The following is a 20,530-nucleotide window of genomic DNA, read 5'->3' as shown; positions in this document are numbered from 1 at the left end:
TCCTGCCACTAAAAATACAAAATTAATGTTCATCAATTATTTTATCTTTTCCAAAATTTTGATTACTCCCTCTGTGCCTGGGCTTCCATACATCCCTATAGAATAAGCACTGTTATTTCCATTGCTGAGGTTAGGCTATTAAATTAAGGGCATTACACATTCACATAAAAGACTGCCCCATGTACATCTGGGGTTGGAATTCATTAATTCTCTAATAATTTTAAGTTATATGTATATTTTGTAAAATATACTTTGCACAGTAAACTCCCCTTATTCATACTATTGCTACATTTATATTTGCCCCAGATTAGACGAACTCCACTCTTAATAGGGTTTCCCTGGTGGCTAAGACAGTCAAGAATCTGCTTCCAGTGAAGGAAGACCTGGATTTGATCCCTGGGTTGGAAGGATCCCCTGGAGAAGGAAATGGCAACCCACTCCAGTATCCTTGCCTGGAGAATTCTATGGACAAAGGAGCCTGGTGGGCTACAGTCTATGGGGTCCCAAAGAGAGGGACATGACTAACACTTTATTAGACGGAAGGACTAACACTTTATTTCTTTCTTTCCACTCTTATTAACAAGTGGTTAAATTCATATACTTATATGGCTAAATGTATACAAATATTATTAAAAATGAAAGTCTACAGGATAATAAAGCCATTCTCCTTCCATAACAAAGTATTTTTTAATAGCTTTCAAAGTTTCATAATGGGAGCTTGTCTGGGCTAGAAGAAAAAAAAAAACAAACCAGTCCTGGTTTGGTCATTCAGGTTTTCACTATGAACATGCATCCTGGGATTTGGTACTTTCACAATTTTCGTAGCTTAGTTGACCTCGTATATTGGTATTTCCCTTTCAGAACCTTATTGCAGAGCAAATGGAGATTAAAACAGTTTTTGAGTTCTTTAATTTCTGAAACTTAATGCTTGACAACACAGGGTCTACAACAAATTTTATAGAAATTTCCTTCCAGACACACCCAGAAAAATATATTACTCTGACAAAAGTAGAACTGAAAACATTTCAAGTTCAGGGGACGGTAGAAAGTTTAAAGGCTTGAAATCCATTTGTAATGGTGGGCATTTTGGATGAAATTATCCATGAAGAACTATCCATCTTGAGGTAAGTTTATCAGTCAAATATAGTAAGTTCAGGAAAAGAAAGGGAAAAATTAGACATGTGTCCTGCCGTCATCCATACTTTCAGTGTTCGTGGGCATCTATGCTTTTGCTACTTCAGATCCATTTTATATCATATGCTATGATGAGAGTTCATCCTATCCCTCTGCCACAGGAACCTTTTTCCGTTGTAAAAAGACATAAAAACTGAATTTTGGCTCCTTTTTGTCTGTTATGAATTCTAAAAAGTTATTCTTTTGATGTGTAATGTAGATCTTCTACAGTGTCTGTTAATTTAATGTGATAGAAGGCAAGAGAAAGAGAAAGAAGAGATCTAATTTCTGATACAATATTTGTATTTAAGTACTCAAGTATTAAAGTGGTATTTGCCCAGCAAGTTGAGTTTAGAATGCTTTTCCACACAGGTATCTTGAGCTTAAGTAGATGAAACCCTGTGACTCTTGAGTGGTAATGATTCAAAATATAATTCACATGAGGGAGTTAAACACACACTCATAATAAGCCTACATGAGCCGTCTGTTACAAGGGTTTCCTTCATTTTCTATGCTAGAGTCACAAAATAACTTCAAACTTTGTCCCAGAGATGAAATCAAAAGTCCACCTCACATACATGAAAAGGGCATCTCTATGGATTTAAACCAAGACCTGATTATTCAGGAGCAGCTTATTTGGCTCGTGGCTAAGTCAAAGTTTGCTACTTCTGGGCATGTTTGACTATAGGGAACTCGCCCTCATTTTCATCCCTTAGCCTGTTCTGAAGGATGTGAAAAACACACAACTTCATTTTTTCTCATGTGGTTTTGAATGGGCTCTTATTTGACTCATCTCCTTTAGAAGTGGGGAAAAAAATAAGAAAGCTTTTGCATGTGCAGGGATTTGGGGATTTATTCTCTTTCTTCTCTTTTCTATTTCTTTTCCCCTTGACAGAATTTCTGGGTTTTAAGCATTTGTAAGGTCTCTGCTTCATTCTTTCAAACTAAACCCTGATATGTGGGTGAGATGATGGGGAATATGGGAAACAGGAAATGGATTTCTATCCACAGGACAGCTTAGAATCCAGGGGACTGCAGGTCACCATCCTGGGCAGGACACTTCAGCTGAAAGAGTTTCAACACAGTTTATGCCGAGATATAACAGCAACATTCAATGGATGGGCCCTTTCTGACGGTAGCCATCGAGAACACAACCCTACCTTGGTACATTACTCTATCTTGCATACACTCTTAATATCTACTTTTTTTTTTTTAACTTATTGCACCTGAATCTCCTTCAGTCCATTTGCTACTTAAATTTTTAATGTTGGTACTAAACTAGTCACACAAATGAGACTTTCTGACAGCAAACAAAAGGAGACGCACTCCTCTCAACCAAGACCTAGATTATGCCCGAAAAACTATTTTCTTTGAAAGGAACAGAGTGATAGAAAAATCATGGAGTTCAGTAGAACCAATTAGGTATAAGTGCAAAATGGTTTCTATAAAGGATAAAAATATGAGCAGAAACGGTGTGTGTAAACTTTAAAAACCCTTTGACTCAGGACTGAATTCATGCAGAAAGAGCCAAATTGAACTTTATTTATCAATCAATTCAATTCACAGTAAGATACTATCATAAAAGGGAGGGTCATGCTTTTCATTGCTAAGTTTCTACATTAGTATGTTTGGTATTTTATTTTCAGTGTCAAAGAACCTAGCTGACAGTTTGAATCAGAGTCAATTTATTTCAACAAATACTATAAATTGGTACCTGTTTTATATTTCTGTTGTTTTGATAATCCATGGCTGAACTGATTTCCCTACACTGCACTCTTATAACTTTAAAGTGTCATTTGAGAAGAGAGGGATTTTATTTTCTCATGATCTTATGCAGTTGAAGAAAAAAAATTCTTTGAGGTATTTTTGGCAAAATTTCCTTCAGCCATGTCTATATAGTGTCTAAATAAATAGTGAAAAGTTGAAAAGTTCAGTCAATTCCCTTTGTTAATGGCTTTCAAGACACTAAATAAGAGTTTAACTCAAAATGATATCTAACTTGCTCAATTAAAGTAACCTGTCATTTCAGTTCAGTTAGTCAAAACCTTTGTGCACATTGTTGAAGGCTTTGCTACTCAAAGACTGTAGCAAACTTACTGATCGTTAGATTCTCCATATGAAATAAAAGTTCAGTACTGCATAGGCCTGAGTGTAGTGTTTAACACTGTTTGATTTTCCTTAAGATTTTTGTCCATAAAATCCTAATACAAAATGCAGAGTAACTGGGTATTTTCCTTCACTGGTTTTCTGGGTAAGTCTAAATTTGGGGCTCTTTTTTCTAAGCAGATTTCCAAATATTTAGAAGCTAGTTGTAGAGAAATGTAGATAAATGAGAGAGAATCTCTGCTTATAAGGAGTTTTGCATTAGCAGGGGGAGACTGCCTCCAACAGACTTGATGACAAATACCACGCTGAAGTTAATTAATTCAAACGGGTTCAGACAATATTTCGAGAAAAGTACAAAGAGAATGGGGAAAAGAGTCTATGAAAGAATGAACAGTAGAGCCTAGATTTAAGGAATGAGACTTAAAATTTAAGGAAGGGCATTTAAACTAAAGAAACAAGATGAGTAAAATATTCACTTAGATGAGCAAGGGAGTGAGTGTTTGTGTCCTAATGTAGATTGTACGGAGAGATAACAGTAGATATTTCAGAGCCTCAAGGGGGACAACGCATAAAAATGATTACGTCTGAAATTATTTACCATACACAAACAAGCAAGATACTTTATAATCTTTTATTGTCAACAAGAATTCCCAGTTTAAAGCTAGTGAGTGGTATGTGGCTAATCAATTTTATTTCACTCTGAGGTAGAATGAAGTATTTGTGTGCTCTAAATCACTCACTGGGAAGTCAAACTGATTGAAATGACAGTGAAAAAATTTTAAGTATCATAGCTACAAAAAAAAAACTGTTAAAATTTGGTTGTTTTATATCTTAATGACAGGGAGAACATTATTTCACCAAATATAGGTATAGATGCATTATTCAATAGTCTTTTTGACAGTAAGGATCAGAAAATGGATTTTCCACAGCTAAGGACTTTAGAGAGGAATCATTAAGGGTTCTTAACTACTATTCCAAAAGTGTTTTCCAACTTTCTGTGGTTCTGCTGGTGTTCCAGAATCATTTTGCTGGACACACTGAAAGCATGCTTCAGCGGTATAAAGGCACAGTGCTTCCTGAATTCAGTGCATCTTCTGGGATTCAGTGAGAACCAAGGGGACTCATTTCAATCTTGGAACATTAGCTAAATTGTGCAGTTTTTGTTTATATGATTCTGGGCATGCAGTCATAAACGAAGATGAAATTGAATCCTTCTTAGAAAGTTCATCAAAGCATTTGTTTCATCTATGCATATTGCTTTCTTGAGGAGACGTTTCCAACCACAAGGATAATACTACACACATTCTATGCCAAACTTTTTGAGGAAGTAGCATCCAGGTCATGGGATTCCATGGTAAATTAACACTGAGGTTCTTCAAATTTATCGAAATTGTTTTCAGGTTTCCAGTTGGCATTGTTTGGAATCCTCAGTGAAGGGTTCTATTGATGAGGTTCCAAAATACACTACAGAAACATCACCTCCTCCCCAAACAGGCTACATGCTGTACATCTGATGTGGTGTTCCAGTTTTATGGTTAGTCTGGAAGACAGTGCTGCAGCAGGAATACAAGTGTTGAAAAAACCCTCCAGAGGACACCTAAAGAGAATCCATGCTGGTTCTTAATTTTTGTTGTTGTTGTTGTCAGTTCCTTTTATCTTTTTTGCACACGCAATGTTTTGGTAATGACTTGAGAGCTTGGTTATTCACATAAAACATACTTGAATTTCATTTTTATAAATCTCTTTTAAGATATTTAACCATCCGCCATAAGAAATTGCCCACCTGCCCCATTCAACAGGCATTAATCTCCAACCATGGTACCACTCTCCTCATTTTTTTCTTTGCTTTCTTCACATTTTTTTCCTATCTTGTCTCATGTCATATATATATTCCTTTTTACATTGTCATATTCTAAATAGAGAAGTTAAAAGAACTTTGTGTTTTACTGTTCCACTCTAAATATACTTAAGCTCTTCTCATTCCCTTTTTCCCTCTTTTTCAGCTTTATTGAGGTGCAACTGTCAAAAATTATATATATAAGTGAACAACATGATGTACACACACATTACCTCACATAGTTACCTTTTCTTTTTTTTCATTCCCTCATTCTCCTTCCCTCTAACAACCACTTATTTATTCTCTGTATCTACAGTCTGTTTCTGTTTTATTATGTTACATATTTTTTAAATATTCCACATATAAGTGATATCATAAATTATTTGACTTTCTCTGCTGACTTATTTCACTTAACACAATGCCCTTCATGTCCATCTGTGTTGTCACAAATATCCATTTCTTTTCAAATAGGTCCTTCAAACTCATTTCTTATTAAGATAGACTTCAAACATGTTCTGGTGATTTAGCCCCCAAAGAATTATAAAAGTATGTATCAATTTGGAAATTTTTAAGTTTTCATCAGAAACTTCTCATAATTTTAATAAGTTTAAGTAGTTGTAAGTTATGCAATTTCTAACATGTTCTAAATATCACTGTTTAAATAAAGCTTAAAACAATTTTAACTTAGAATAGAATAATTTATATTAGAAGCAAATTAAGAGAAGTACATTGGGAATGGTGAAAAATCTGCTCCTCCATAGAAGAGATAAGAACAATGGAAAAAATGATCAAAACTGTCTTTTTCAGAATCTTGGAAACTGAACCAAGGAACTTGCAATAATCCAAGAAGAACCTATCAAGAAAAATGAATCTCAGTAAGAACTGCAAGCTTTGCATCATTTAAATTTTCCCTATTCCTTTCTTTCTCCTCCCAGGTCTACAGCATGCTTGAGAGCCAACAGCCTCACAACTATGACGGCTATAAAAATCAGTACTCTAGTGGGCACTGGAAAAGACAGATGGGTTTGGAGATTCCCAAAACCCCCATTCCCAGAGAAACATCACAATTTTGAAGCTCCTTGAAAAGTTCCATTTTCACAGTTTGCCTTTATTTAATCAAACTCAAAGCTTATCCTGTGTGAAGTCTTATTCCTAGCGCATGTGTTGAAAGTAATCTGTGGCAATTATCCAACAGGGAAGCAGTCTGGGGTGGAGTACTCAGTTCAGTTTAGTTCAGTTCAGTTCAGTCGTTCAGTCACATCTGACTCTTTGTGACCCTATGAATCACAGTACACCAGGCCTCCCTGTCCATCACCAACTCCCAGAGTTCACTCAAACTCGTCAGTGCTAAATAAGAAGTTGAACAAAAAGTCTAAAAGGAATATCAGGGGAAAGATATTTCCATAAGCAGTGCTTAGCTCTGACATATTCTTGACAGTATAGAATGCCAAGCACATGTGCAGAGCTGTGCACACTTCAAGAAAAAACTAAAAATACTCTAAATGGTTACCTTTATCAGAGCTTGAAGCTTTCCCCAAGCAGGAATAGAAGGCTAAGGCAGAGTTACAGACTGCTCCTTGGAGAACTGAACTGGCCTTCAAATACACAAAGAACCACTTGGCAAAAGTTGGGAGATTTATTAATTCAAGACATATCCCACCATTAACTGACCACTAAGCTTAGTGAGCTTGCAGTGCCCCCACATAACTAAAACCAGACTTTATAGACTTAACCCAGTTGTAACTAAAGGACAACAACAACATAAAAGGATATCAAGCAAATTCAATGAGGAAAGAAAGAACAGTCTTAACAATTGGTCCTGAGCAGCAGGAAATCCACACATAAAAGAGTGAAACTATATCCCTAAATTCACACAATATATAAAAGTTAACTCGTAGACCTAAATGTAAGGACTTAAAACTCTAAAATACTTAGAAATGCTTTCTTAGGTATGACATCAAAAACACATCTGACAAAAAAATTTGATAAATTAGGTTTCACCATAATTAAAACCTTTTGTGCTTTATAACACACCATCAAGAAAATAAAAATACAGCCAACACAATGGGAGAACATTTTTGCAGACCATATAAGGGCTTCCCAGGTGGTATCCGTGGTAAAGAATCCACCTGTCAATGCAGGAGACACAAAGATGTGGGTTCAATCCCTGGGTCTGGGAGATCCCCTGGAGAAGGGAATGGCCACCCAGTCCAGTATCCTTGCCTATAAAATCCCATGGATAGAGGAGCTTGGAGGGCTACAGTCCATGGGGGGCACAAAGAGTCGGCCATAGATGAGCAACTGAATGCACACACACATGCAAATACTATATCTAGTTCTTTAACCAACCTGGATTACACTTTGATGTTCTGAAATATGAAGTGTTATTGGGATAATTATGGTTAAAGATAATTGTCCTAGCACTATTAAAAAAACAGTTAATCAAAATGCAGTGACTTAAAATACCATTTTTATCTTACACTAGTGTTTTCATTGAAACATGCGTTTGACAGTTTTCTCTTCTGTTCCTTGTGCTGGTATCTCCCTTTTAATTACTATAATTTTACAATGTACTTTAACATTTAAAAGTCAAGGACAACATTAAATAAGCTATCTTTTTATAGAATTCTCTTGGCTAGTCTCATATATTTAATCTTACACAAGGAATTTAGAATTATTTGATAAAGTTTCCCAACATTTTTTATAGCGATTTTAAATCATGTGATGAAGTACAAAAGTTCAGCTCAGTTGAGTTGTTCAGTCCTGTCAGATTCTCTACAACCCCATGGACTGAAGCACACCAGCCCTCACTGTCCATCACCGACTCCCGGAGTTCACTCAGACTTATATCCATTGAGTTGGTGATGCCATCAACCATCTCATGCTCTGTCGTCCCCATCGCTTCCCGCCTTCAATCTTTCCCAGCATCAGGGTATTTTCAAATGAGTCAGTTCTTCGCTTCAGGTGGCCAAAGTATTGGGCTTTCAGCTTCAGCATCAATCCTTCCAATGAATACTCAGGACTGACTTCCTTTAGAATGGACTGATTGGATCTCCTTGCAGTCCTAGGGACTCTCAAGAGTCTTCTCCAACACCACAGCTCAAAAGCATCAATTCTTCAGCACTCAGTTTTCTTTATAATCCAACTCTCACATCCATACATAACTACTGGAAAAAACATAGCTTTGGCTAGATGAAACTTTATTGGCAAAATAATGTTCTGCTTTTTAATATGCAGTCTAGGTTGGTCAAAACTTTCCTTCCAAGAAGCAAGCATCTTTTATTTCATGGATGTAGTCACCATCTGCAGTGATTTTGAAGCCCCCCAAAATAAAGTCTCTCACTGTTTCCAATGTTTCCCCATCTATTTGCCATGAAGTGATGGGACCAGATGCCTTGATTTTCGTTTTCTGAATGTTGAGTTTTAAGCCGACTTTTTCACTCTCCTCTTTCACTTTCTTCAAGAGGCTCTTTAGTTCTTCTTCACTTTCTGCCATAAGGGTGGTGTCATCTGCATATCTGAGGTTATTGATATTTCTCCTGGCAAACTTGATTTCAGCTTGTACTTCATCCAGCCCAGCATTTCTCATGATGTACTCTGCATATAAGGTAAATAAGTAGGGTGACAATATATAGTCTTGATGTACTCCTTTCCCCATTGGGAACCAGTCTGTTATTCGATGTCCTGTTCTACCTGTTGCTTCTTGACCCACATACAGATTTCTTAAGAGGCAGGTCAGGTGGTCTGGGATTCCCATCTCTTTCAGAATTTTCCAGAGTTTGTTTTGATCCACACAGTCAAAAGCTTTGGTATAGCCAATAAAGCAGATGTAGATGTTTTTCTGGAACCTTCTTGCCTTTTTGATGATCCAGTGGATTTTGGCAATTTGATCTCTGGTTCCTCTGGCTTTTCTAAATCCAGCTTGAACATCTGGAAGTTCATGGTTCATGTACTGTTGAAGCCTGGCTTGGAGAATTTTGAGCATTCCTTTGCTAGCGTGTGAGATGAGTGCAACTGTGTAGCAGTTTAAGCATTCTTTGGCATTGCCTTTCTTTAGGATTGGAATGAAAACTGACCTTTTCCAGTTCTGTGACCACTGCTGAGTTTTCCAAATTTACTGACATATGGAGTGCAGCATTTCACAGCTTAATCTTTTAGGATTTGAAATAGCTCAACTGGAATTCTGTCACCTCCACTAGCTTTGTTTTAGTGATACTTCCTAAAGCCCACTTTACTTCGCATTCCAGGATGTCTGGCTCTAGGTGAGTGATCACACCATCGAGATTATCTGGGTCATGAAGATCTTTGTTGTATAGTTCCTCTGTGTATTTTAGCCATCTCTTCTTAATATCTTCTGCTGCTCTTAGGTTCATACCATTTCTGTTCTTTATTATGCCCATCTTTGCATGAAATGTTCTCTTGGTATCTCTAATTTTCTTGACTCTTTCCCATTCTATACTTTTCTTCTATTTCTTTGCACTGGTCACTGAGGAAGGCTTTCTTATCTCTCCTTGCTATTCTTTGTAATTCTGCATTCAAATGGGTATATCTTTCCTTTTCTCCTTTGCCTTTTGCTTCCCTTCTTTCATAACTATTTGTAAGGCCTCCTCAGACAACCTTTTTGCCTTTTTGCATTTCTTTTTCTTGGGGATGGTCTTGATCCCTGCCTCCTGTACAATGTCACGAACCTCTGTCCATAGTTCTTTAGGCACTCTGTCTATCAGATCTAATCCCTTGAATCTATTTCTCACTTCCCTTAATCATAAGGGATTTGATTTAGGTCATACCTGGATGGTCTATTGGTTTTCCCTTGTTTCTTCAATTTAAGTCTGAGTTTGGCAAGGCGGCTTCTTTACCAACTTAGCTACCAGGGACTTTACAAGTACAAAAGAGGGAGGACTCAAATTATTCACAGCCTGAGGCGACATTTAGTCCTGTCTTAGAACCTGTTTCATTTACAAACAACAATAATACTGATAATAACCATAACCAATCAGACACATGTCTTTAAAAAGCAGCATGCTTATACATTTATTCTTTAACCTAATATCTGCCCCAGAGTAAAGCATTTAAGGAGTCATACAATATTACTTTAAATTTTTAATTGGATTTATCAGTTATTTAGGGGGATAATCCATATGAAGATTTACTATGGTTCTAATTTAGGAAGAGTTCTCTTTTCTTATCCTAATCTTTATAGCGGTCTTTCAACAATTTTGAAACATATTTTTACCTCAAAATCACTTACAGATATTACCTATTTTCATTGCTTTGTGAATGAGAATATTTGCTACCCTACTGACTAAACTTTTACAGTAATACATGTTAAAAAAATTGATTTTGTAACTGATTATGAATCTCGCTCATTAGGGCTAAATATAACAAAATTAATTTTAATCAATTATTTGAACGTTTTGAATAAACAAGTATGTTTTCTAACAATAATAATTTTATCTCTAATTTTTTTCTTCCTTTACTGTATCGTCTAGAACTTTCAGAATCATCTTGAATAATAGCAATAATAGACATCTTTACGTTGTTCTGTTTCTTAATTTTAATTAAAATATAATTCAATGTTTCAAAATCAAGTAAATGCAAATTATTGTTGGCATAAATTTTATCACAGTATTTTTTTGTTTGTTTTTAGTTTGTGCTAACTTTTTTATAAAGGGATACTGTATTTCATCAAGATTTTTTTTGAAATATGACAAAATATTGCTTTTTTTGAGTTATTGATTGATTTAATTAGCTACTGAAATTGATTTGGGGTTTCCCTGGTAGCTCAGCTGAAAAAGAATCTGCTCATGATGCAGAAGACCCCAATTCAATTCCTTGGTCAGGAAGATATCTTGGAAAAGGGATAAGCTATCCACTCCAGTATTCTTGGGCTTCCCTGGTGTCTCAAACATTAAAGAATCCACCTGCAATCTGAGAGACCTGGGTTGGATCCCTGGGTTGGGAAACTGATTTATTTTTATCCATCCTTATATTCGTGAAATAAAAATGTTACAAGATAAGCACTGAAACCAGATGCCATGTGTTTCAATATAGGCTCTGGAATTAATTAACTATATAATTTAGGGCCTACTAACTTTGGTTTCTTCAACTACAAAATGGATATAGTTAGGTTGCTTTTCTCAAGGAATTATTTGAAGCTTAATATGTTAATATATATAATGATGGTTTATTTTTTAATATTTTTGGGGTTTTCTCTGAATTTATTTTGTAGCCTTTGTATCTAGATTTGCAAGTACATTGTACCATTTATTTCTGTATACTTCACTGGCCGGACTTTGGAACCATTTCAGGAGATTCTTGAATTCTTTTAGATTTTCAGAGTTATTAGCATTAGATTGTATTTAGTGATCCAACATATTTAATCACAGCCATACATACTGTTTTATGTGCTGTGCTTAGTTGCTCAGTCATGTCTGACTCTGTGTGACCCCATGAACTGTAGCCTGCCAGGCTCCTCTGTCCGTGGGGATTCTCTAGGCGAGAATGCAGGAGTGTGTTGCCATGACCTCCTCCAGGGGAACTTCCCAACCTAGGAATTGAACCAGGATCTCCTGCATTGCAGGCAGATTCTTCTTTACCAGCTTAGCTACCTGGGAAGCCCTATTGTTTTGTAGTTAGCCTTATTTTTAAATTTTTCTTATGACTTTTTTCATTTCTTTTTTTTTAATTTTTTTTATTTTTTAAATTTTAAAATCTTTAATTCTTACATGCGTTCCCAAACATGACCCCCCCCTCCCACCTACCTCCCCACAACCTCTCTCTGGGTCATCCCCATGCACCAGCCCCAAGCATGCTGCACTCTACGTCAGACATGGACTGGCGATTCAATTCTTACATGATAGTATACATGTTAGAATTCCCATTCTCCCAAATCATCCCACCCTCTCCCTCTCCCTCTGAGTCCAAAAGTCCGTTATACACATCTGTGTCTTTTTTCCTGTCTTGCATACAGGGTCGTCATTGCCATCTTCCTAAATTCCATATATATGTGTTAGTATACTGTATTGGTGTTTTTCTTTCTGGCTTACTTCACTCTGTATAATCGGCTCCAGTTTCATCCATCTCATCAGAACTGATTCAAATGAATTCTTTTTAACGGCTGAGTAATACTCCATTGTGTATATGTACCACAGCTTTCTTATCCATTCATCTGCTGATGGACATCTAGGTTGTTTCCATGTCCTGGCTATTATAAACAGTGCTGCGATGAACATTGGGGTACATGTGTCTCTTTCAATTCTGGTTTCCTCGGTGTGTATGCCCAGCAGTGGGATTGCTGGGTCATAAGGTAGTTCTATTTGCAATTTTTTAAGGAATCTCCACACTGTTCTCCATAGTGGCTGTACTAGTTTGCATTCCCACCAACAGTGTAGGAGGGTTCCCTTTTCTCCACACCCTCTCCAGCATTTATTGCTTGCAGATTTTTGGATCGCAGCCATTCTGACTGGTGTGAAGTGGTACCTCATTGTGGTTTTGATTTGCATTTCTCTAATAATGAGTGATGTTGAGCATCTTTTCATGTGTTTGTTAGCCATCCGTATGTCTCCTTTGGAGAAATGTCTATTTAGTTCTTTGGCCCATTTTTTGATTGGGTCGTTTATTTTTCTGGAATTGAGCTGCAGAAGTTGCTTGTATATTTTTGAGATTAGTTGTTTGTCCGTTGCTTCATTTGCTATTATTTTCTCCCATTCCGAAGGCTGTCTTTTCACCTTGCTTATATTTTCCTTTGTTGTGCAGAAGCTTTTAATTTTAATTAGATCCCATTTGTTTATTTTTGCTTTTATTTCCAGAATTCTGGGAGGTGGATCATAGAGGATCCTGCTGTGATTTATGTCTGAGAGTGTCTTGCCTATGTTCTCCTCTAGGAGTTTTATAGTTTCTGATCTTACATTTAGATCTTTAATCCATTTTGAGTTTATTTTTGTGTACGGTGTTAGAAAGTGATCTAGTTTCATTCTTTTACAAGTGGTTGACCAGTTTTCCCAGCACCACTTGTTAAAGAGATTGTCTTTACTCCATTGTATATTCTTGCCTCCTTTGTCATTTCTTTTATTGGCTGTATTAGTTTCCTATTGTCACTATAACAAATCATCACAAGCTTAGAGTCTAAAAACAACACAGTTAGTAAGAACTGTATTGTATATATAAAATATAATAAAGTCCATGGTGTTTTATATATAACTTATTTTATATATATATATCGCTTCAAAGAAAATTGTTGTTCAGTCAATAAGTTGTGTTCCACTCTTTGTGACACCATGGACTGCAGCATACCAGGCTCTCCTGTCCTTCATTATCTCCCAGAGTTTGTTCAAATTCATGTCCACTGAATCAGAAATGCTACAAATCATCTCATCCTCTTCCACCCCATTTTCCTTTTGCATTCAACCTATCCCAGCAATAAGGTCTTTTCTAAATGAGTCAGCTCTATGCATCACATGGCCAAAATATTGGAGCTTCAGCTTCAGTATCAGTCCTTCCAATGAATATTCAGGGTCAGTTTTCTTTAGGATAGATTGGTCTGATATCCTTGGAGTCCAAGGGACTCTCAAGAGTCTTCTCCAACACCACAGTTCAAAAGCATCAGCTCCTCAGCACTATGCCTTTTGTTATGGTCCAACTTGCACATCCATACATGACTATTGGAAAAACCATAGCTTTGACTATATGGTCCTTTCTTGGCAAAGTGATATCTCTTCTTTGTTTGTCACAGCCTTCCATCCAAGGAGCAAGTGTCTTTACATTTCACAGTTGCAGTCACCATATGCAAGAGAATAAAATCTGTCATAGTTTCTGCTTTTTCCCCTTCTATTTTCCATAAAATCATGGGACCAGATGCCATGATTTTTATTTGTTGAATGTTGAGTTTTAAACCAACTTTTTCACTCTCCACTTTCACCCTCGTCAAGAGGCTCTTTGCTTTCTATCATTAGAGTGGTATCACCTGCATATCTGAGGTTATTGATATTTCTCCCAGCAATCCTGATCCCAGCTTGTGATTCATCCAGCCCAGCATTTCACATGAGGTACTCTGCATATAAGTTAAATACACAGGGTGACAATATACAGCCTTGACATACTCCTTTCCCAATTTTGAACCAGTCAGTTGTTCCATGTCTGGGTCTAACTTGCTTCTTGATCCCCACATATGTTTCTCAGGAGACAGGTAAGGTGGTCTGGTACTCCCATCTTTTTAAGAATTTTCCACAGTCTCTGATGATCCATGCAGTCAAAGGCTTTAGCATACGCAAAGAAGCAGAAGATATGTTTTCTGGAATTCCCTTGCTTTCTTCATGATCCAATGAATGTTGGCAATTTCATCTCTGGTTCCTCTGCCTCTTCAAAACCCAGCCTACACATCTGGAAGTTCTTGGTTCATGTACTGCTGAAGATTAGTTTGAAGGATTTTCAGTATAGCCTTCAGTTCAGTTCAGTTCATTCACTCAGTTGTGTGCGACTCTTTGTGACCCCATGAATTGCAGCACGCCAGCCTCCCTGTCCGTCACCAACTCCCGGAGTTCACTCAGATTCACGTCCATCGAGTCAGTGATGCCATCTAGCCATCTCATCCTCTGTCGTCCCCTTCTCCTCCTGCCCCCAATCCCTCCCAGCATCAAAGTCTTTTCCAATGAGTCAACTCTTCGCATGAGGTGGCCAAAGTACTGGAGTTTCAGCTTCAGCATAATTCCCTCCAAAGAAATCCCAGGGCTGATCTCCTTCAGAATGGACTGGTTGGATCTCCTTGCAGTCCAAGGGACTCTCAAGAGTCTTCTCCAACACCACAGTTCAAAAGCATCAATAAGCCTTGCTGATATGTAAATTGAGTGCAATTGTGCAGCAATTTGAACATTCTTTGGTATTTCTCTTCTTTGGGATTAGAATGAAAACTAACATTTTCCAGTCCTATGGCTACTGCTTAGTTTTCCAAATTTGCTAATGTATTGAGTACAACACTTTAACAGAATCATTTTTAGGATTTTAAATAGCTCAGCTGGAATTCCATCACCTCCAGTAGCTTTGCTCACAGTAATTTTTCTTGAAACCCACTTGACTTCACATTCCACGATGTCCAACTCTAGGTGAGTGATCACACCATCATGATTATATGGGTCTAAGACCATTCTTCCCTAGTGGCTCAGAGGTTAAAGCATCTACCTGCAAGGCGGGAAACCCGGGTTCAATCTCTGGGTCGGGAAGATCCCCTGGAGAAGGAAATGGCACCCCACTCCAGTATTTTTGCCTGGAGAATCCCATGGACAGAGGAGCCAGGTAGGTTACAGTCCATGGGGTTGCAAAGAGTCAGACACGACTGAGTGACTTCACTTTCACAAGACCATTCTTGTATAGTTCTGAGTATTCTTGCCACCTCTTCTTAATATCTTCTGCTTATATTAGGTCCTTACCTTTTCTGTCCTTTATTACACCCATCTTTGCATGAAATATTCCCTTGATATCTCTGATTTTCTTGATGAGATCTCTAGTCTTTCCCATTCTATCATTTTCCTCTATTTCTTTGCATTGTTCATTGAAGAAGGCCTTCTTATTTCTCCTTGCTATTTTCTTGAACTCTGCACTCAGTCTTTCCCTTTCTCCCTTCCCTTTCACTTCCTTTGTTTTTTGATCTATTTGTAAAGCTTACTCAACCAGTTTGAAACAGTTTGTTTAATTGTGGTATTTTTAGTTATTTATTTTATATTTTTCTGTTTTCTTCAACTCTGGTTATATTCATTTGTCAAACTGTTTAAGTTAACATTTATTTCCTCTATATTTTCCTTGCTTTTAAATGTAAGCATTTACATCTCTGAATTTTTGTCTGATTACAGATTTGGATGGACACCACAGGCTTTTATGATGTTCCACTGTCTTTTTACAATGGAAAATCTCAGACCTAACGTTCTCCTCGATCTTAGCATTATTCAGGAGAGAATTTTTTTTATTGTAAGTAACATTTTCAACTTGCAATTTATTACTGATTTCTGGTTATACATTGTGTTAAGATAATATCCTAAATATGCATTTTGAGATTTTTTTTTTAGGTTGTATTTTTGGCCTACTTACATATAAGTAATCAGTTTATATAAGTTCAATAGTTATTTTTTTATAGGATATAAAATGTGATATTAACAGTATTAACTATATTAAATTTATTTTATATCCATTATGGGGTTATTTATCTTTGCCTAATTTGTGGGCTATTATATAGTCTATTGTACTGCTGTGGATAAGGATATATGGTTGTACTAGATGTTGCTCTCAGAGAAGATTTTAAAATTTTAGGTAAAATTGCAACAAATAAGTATAAGAAAAAAATAAGTATACATTTATTTGTGGACTGTAAAAATTAATTGCTTATGTGCATCTCTCATTCCTTATTTGCACAAGTGCCTATTGGAATACATTTAGGGGAAAACTAAAGCTTACATTTAAAAGAATAAACAAATATTCTTTTTATTAAAAATGTTTATTTAATCTGTCTCATCCCACTTTCTATCTACCTACCTATTTTCTGATCTTTTGAAAAAACTTTTGACTTTGTCCATCCATAGCAGCATTAGAAACACCAGAGCAACAATGTCATGGCATTAAGTGTTATAAAAGTATGAGAAACTTACCTTGCAACAGATAACTGCTGTCCAGCAAAAGCCCAATGCTGCCGGGTTTAGCTAGCTTTTCTTTTAGCTAGCCTTTTGGATTGCAGCAGAGAGCTGATACTGAAACCATGTCTGCAAGTTCTAAACTAAATGAGTCTGATGGTGTCAGCTTAACTGGAGCCAAAATAAGCCTATGGGATATGTTTATAGTCTCTGTTTTATACATGTCTGGTGCACAGGAACAATTGAAGTTGAATTACTTCTCACCCCTGGAGAGTGTAGTCCTTCAATGTCATGACAAAGGTCACTGACAGGTCATCTTGGAGAAGACAGCTTCTGGGTATCAGAGTAACAGTTTCTAAAACCTGTCAATTTTTTTCATTTTTATAAAAACAAACTGTAAAAATGTTTTTTTAAGAAATATATTTATGGTGATTTTTATGTTCAAATTTAAAATACTTCAATATAGGTACAAAAATTGTAACTTGTACTTGAGAACTATGGCTATATTTGGAAGCACTTTTTATTCTGAATTATATGGAATATGACTAGAAATAAGAAAACATCATTTATGTATCAACATCAAAAAAAAATCATAGCTTTGCCCAGATTAATAGTGAGCTTTAATGATAAGAGCTAGAAGCTGATGAACCAAGAATGAGGAATATACTCTCCAAGTCAAATGAACAGAACATTTTTCAAATACATCAGCATACAAAAAAGACATTTATTTTTATATAAAGTAGTCATTACTATAATTTTACATTTCATTTCACTGCCCCCTAAACTTTTTGAGTGGAATGATTTTCCAAATGTTGATTTTCTTTAAATGTACTGAAATGAATTACTCAAAGGATATCCTATTCTAATTATAACAAATTTCATTTTAATGTTCAAGATGCTGGTATGTGTAAATATGCATTTGGTCTAATGGTCCACCTTCAGCATTGATCAATTGATCAATGATGTCTTGTTGCTGTTGCTATACTGACCTCTGCAGGCTTCTTAAGTTGGGAACAAACTGTTTCCTTTGTGTATAGCATTGCCAGCCATTGTATAGTAAAATGAAAGCCTTATAGTCATAAAGGATTTATATACTTTGTTACTGATGAGCTAAGATACCTTTTTACTCTACCATTGATTTTTTTAAAAATGCTTTGTGTATACATATATATATACACATACACATTCTGAAGAATGATTTCAAAAGCAGTGTTGGTCATTTTTTATTACTAAGTAACTTCTGCCCAACAAACCTGTTTAACATGATAAATCTCCCTTTTAAATGAATAATTTAAAAATAATCTTTAATGATTACTACAGGAAAAGATGATTGGCCAGTTAGTAGTTACAATGATTTGAGTTGAAAATATTCATCTGCAAATAGACTATATGTTGACTCTGATTTTATATCATGTGCAGTTTGGTTCTGTTTTTCTATATGTTACTATGTACTAAGCACTTTCACTTACAAATTAGGGAAACACTTGAAGACCTACTGAAGCTCAAATGAGGCAGACCAGGAATTCTAATACAACTATTATAAGTAGTAGATAAGTTTGCGGAAATACCTATGTTGAATTCAGTTTTATCATTTAGAATTGTGTGTGACATGTAAAGAACTAGTCTGTTCTTCCCAGCTTAAGTCTTCTTGCCCCTTTGTAGTTTGTTCATGTCCAACTGTAACTTTCCAGTTAGTCTCTAACACACCCTCTCTTGCTCTCTCTCTATATATATATACGTAAGTAAAATTTGTAATTCATGGTCCAGTCTGGTTGATTTGCAGAAGAGTGCTCCAACTTTATTTATGTTAGCAGCAAAATCATGTTGAACTACAGCTCTGTGTATGCCTATTGTGGTTTAACAAATGACAAAATACAGACTGCTTAAAAATTTGGTCCTGGAAATATTTTTGTCTGGTTTATGTTTTCCTTTGCTTTCTTCGCATTTACTGATTTTAGTAACTATTTCACTCTATTTCCTATAGCTACCCAAATTATTTTCTTAAACAGATACAGGGAGGATATTCAAGCAGTTTATGGCTCTCCATAAAGTTAAAAAAAAAGAATCATTTATCAAATGAACTTTTAATAATACTAATGCATCTTTAAAAATTAAAATGAAATTTTGATAATACCCATGCATCTCTGAAAACAATTATGCTATGTTCTGCCACCTTTTCTCTATGAAACTATAGATGATACTGATTCCGTACTAGTTCACCTCATCTTAGCTGTTGACAACTGAATCCTGTGTTCCAGAATTTAAATAGTCTGAAATTTTCATTATAAGCCGTTATCATTTGAAACACTATATGTTTTAGCATAGATATTAATAGTATTTAGATTAGTTTAGCAAAAAAAAATACTTTTATATAAAATATGCAGATAAAACCAGGCCAAAAAAGGTATCCTTAATATATTATCCCTAAGAATTTTTGGAAGAATAATTGGGAAATTTTAATATTGATGAGGTACTAGAGAATCTTAAGGGTTTACTGCTAAGGTTTTATGTGTGTTCCAGTTATGTTTCTAGTAAGTCCTTACGTTATAGAGATACTCACTGAACTATTTACTGATGAAATTCTACAATGTCTGGAATTTGCTTCAAAACATTCCAGTGGTAGTGCTGGGGTAGGGAAAGAAATGGTTGGTAAAAATATAGATGAAACCACACTGTCTTCAAAAATCTAGGACATAAATACCTGAAGTTCATGACACTATTCTCTGTTTCTTTCTTTGATTTCCCCCGCCAAAAAACTTGAAAATAACAGTAATTAATTCCCAACTCTTCATAACCATTCAACTGAACCATCATTTCAAGCCTGGGTCACGGATGTTCTTCTTTATCCATACTTTTTTAATGCAAGAAGTTATGCAGTGTAGATCTGGCCAGTGCCATACCCACCACGAGCCTACATGTCCTCTCTTTTACTTTCTAATGCAGCATTCGGTTTCCAAAATACACTAATACTGTGTTCTAAGCCAACCATGTTGTTTCATGCCTACTCAACTTTGCAGGTATTATTCCACCCTCTATGTGTCTACTTTTGCTCTTGCTTCTTCAAAAGTGAGGTCAGATACCACTTCTTAAATAAGTAAAATTTTTAGGAATCCTGGGCTTCTCGGATGATTCAGTGGTAAAGAATTCATCTGCAATGCAGGAGACTCAAGAGATTTGGGTTAGATCCCTCAGTTGGGAAGATCCCCTGGAGAAGGAAATGACAACCGACTCCAGTATTCTTCCCAGGAAAATCTCGTGGACAGAGGAGCCTGGCAGGCTATGGTCCATGGTTTTGCAAAGAGTTGAACACAACCAGGCACAGCAAGTAGTACTCAAAAAACAAGCTAATCATATATTCCATACTCTTTGTTACAGCACTATTTTGTACTTTTTAATTGTTATAGTTAATCATGCCTTGTATTTTATCACTTTACATATAACTCACTACAAGTATTTAAAGATCTTATTTCTAATTATACAGATCTTATTTCTAATTACATTTTATTTCCCTACTCTTTTCCATTCTTCCTTTCATCATTCTTACCTGTTTTTTATTCATGTTATACTTACAATGTATTTTTAAGTGTGTTAGTCACTCAGCTGTGTTCGACTCTTTGCAACCCCATGGACTGTAGCCCTCCAGGCAAGGGCTACAGTGAAACTCTTCAGGCAAGAACACTGGAGTGGTTTGCCATGCCTTTCTCCAGGGGATCTTCCCAACCCATGAATCAAACCCGCAGTCTCCTGCATTGCAGGCAGATTCTTTACCATCAGAGCCACCAGGAAAGTCCAAAGATTGCCT

Source organism: Ovis aries, chromosome 4, assembly GCF_016772045.2.
Source record: "Ovis aries strain OAR_USU_Benz2616 breed Rambouillet chromosome 4, ARS-UI_Ramb_v3.0, whole genome shotgun sequence".
NCBI lineage: Eukaryota > Metazoa > Chordata > Mammalia > Artiodactyla > Bovidae > Ovis > Ovis aries.
Note: the sequence above shows the minus strand (reverse complement) of the source record.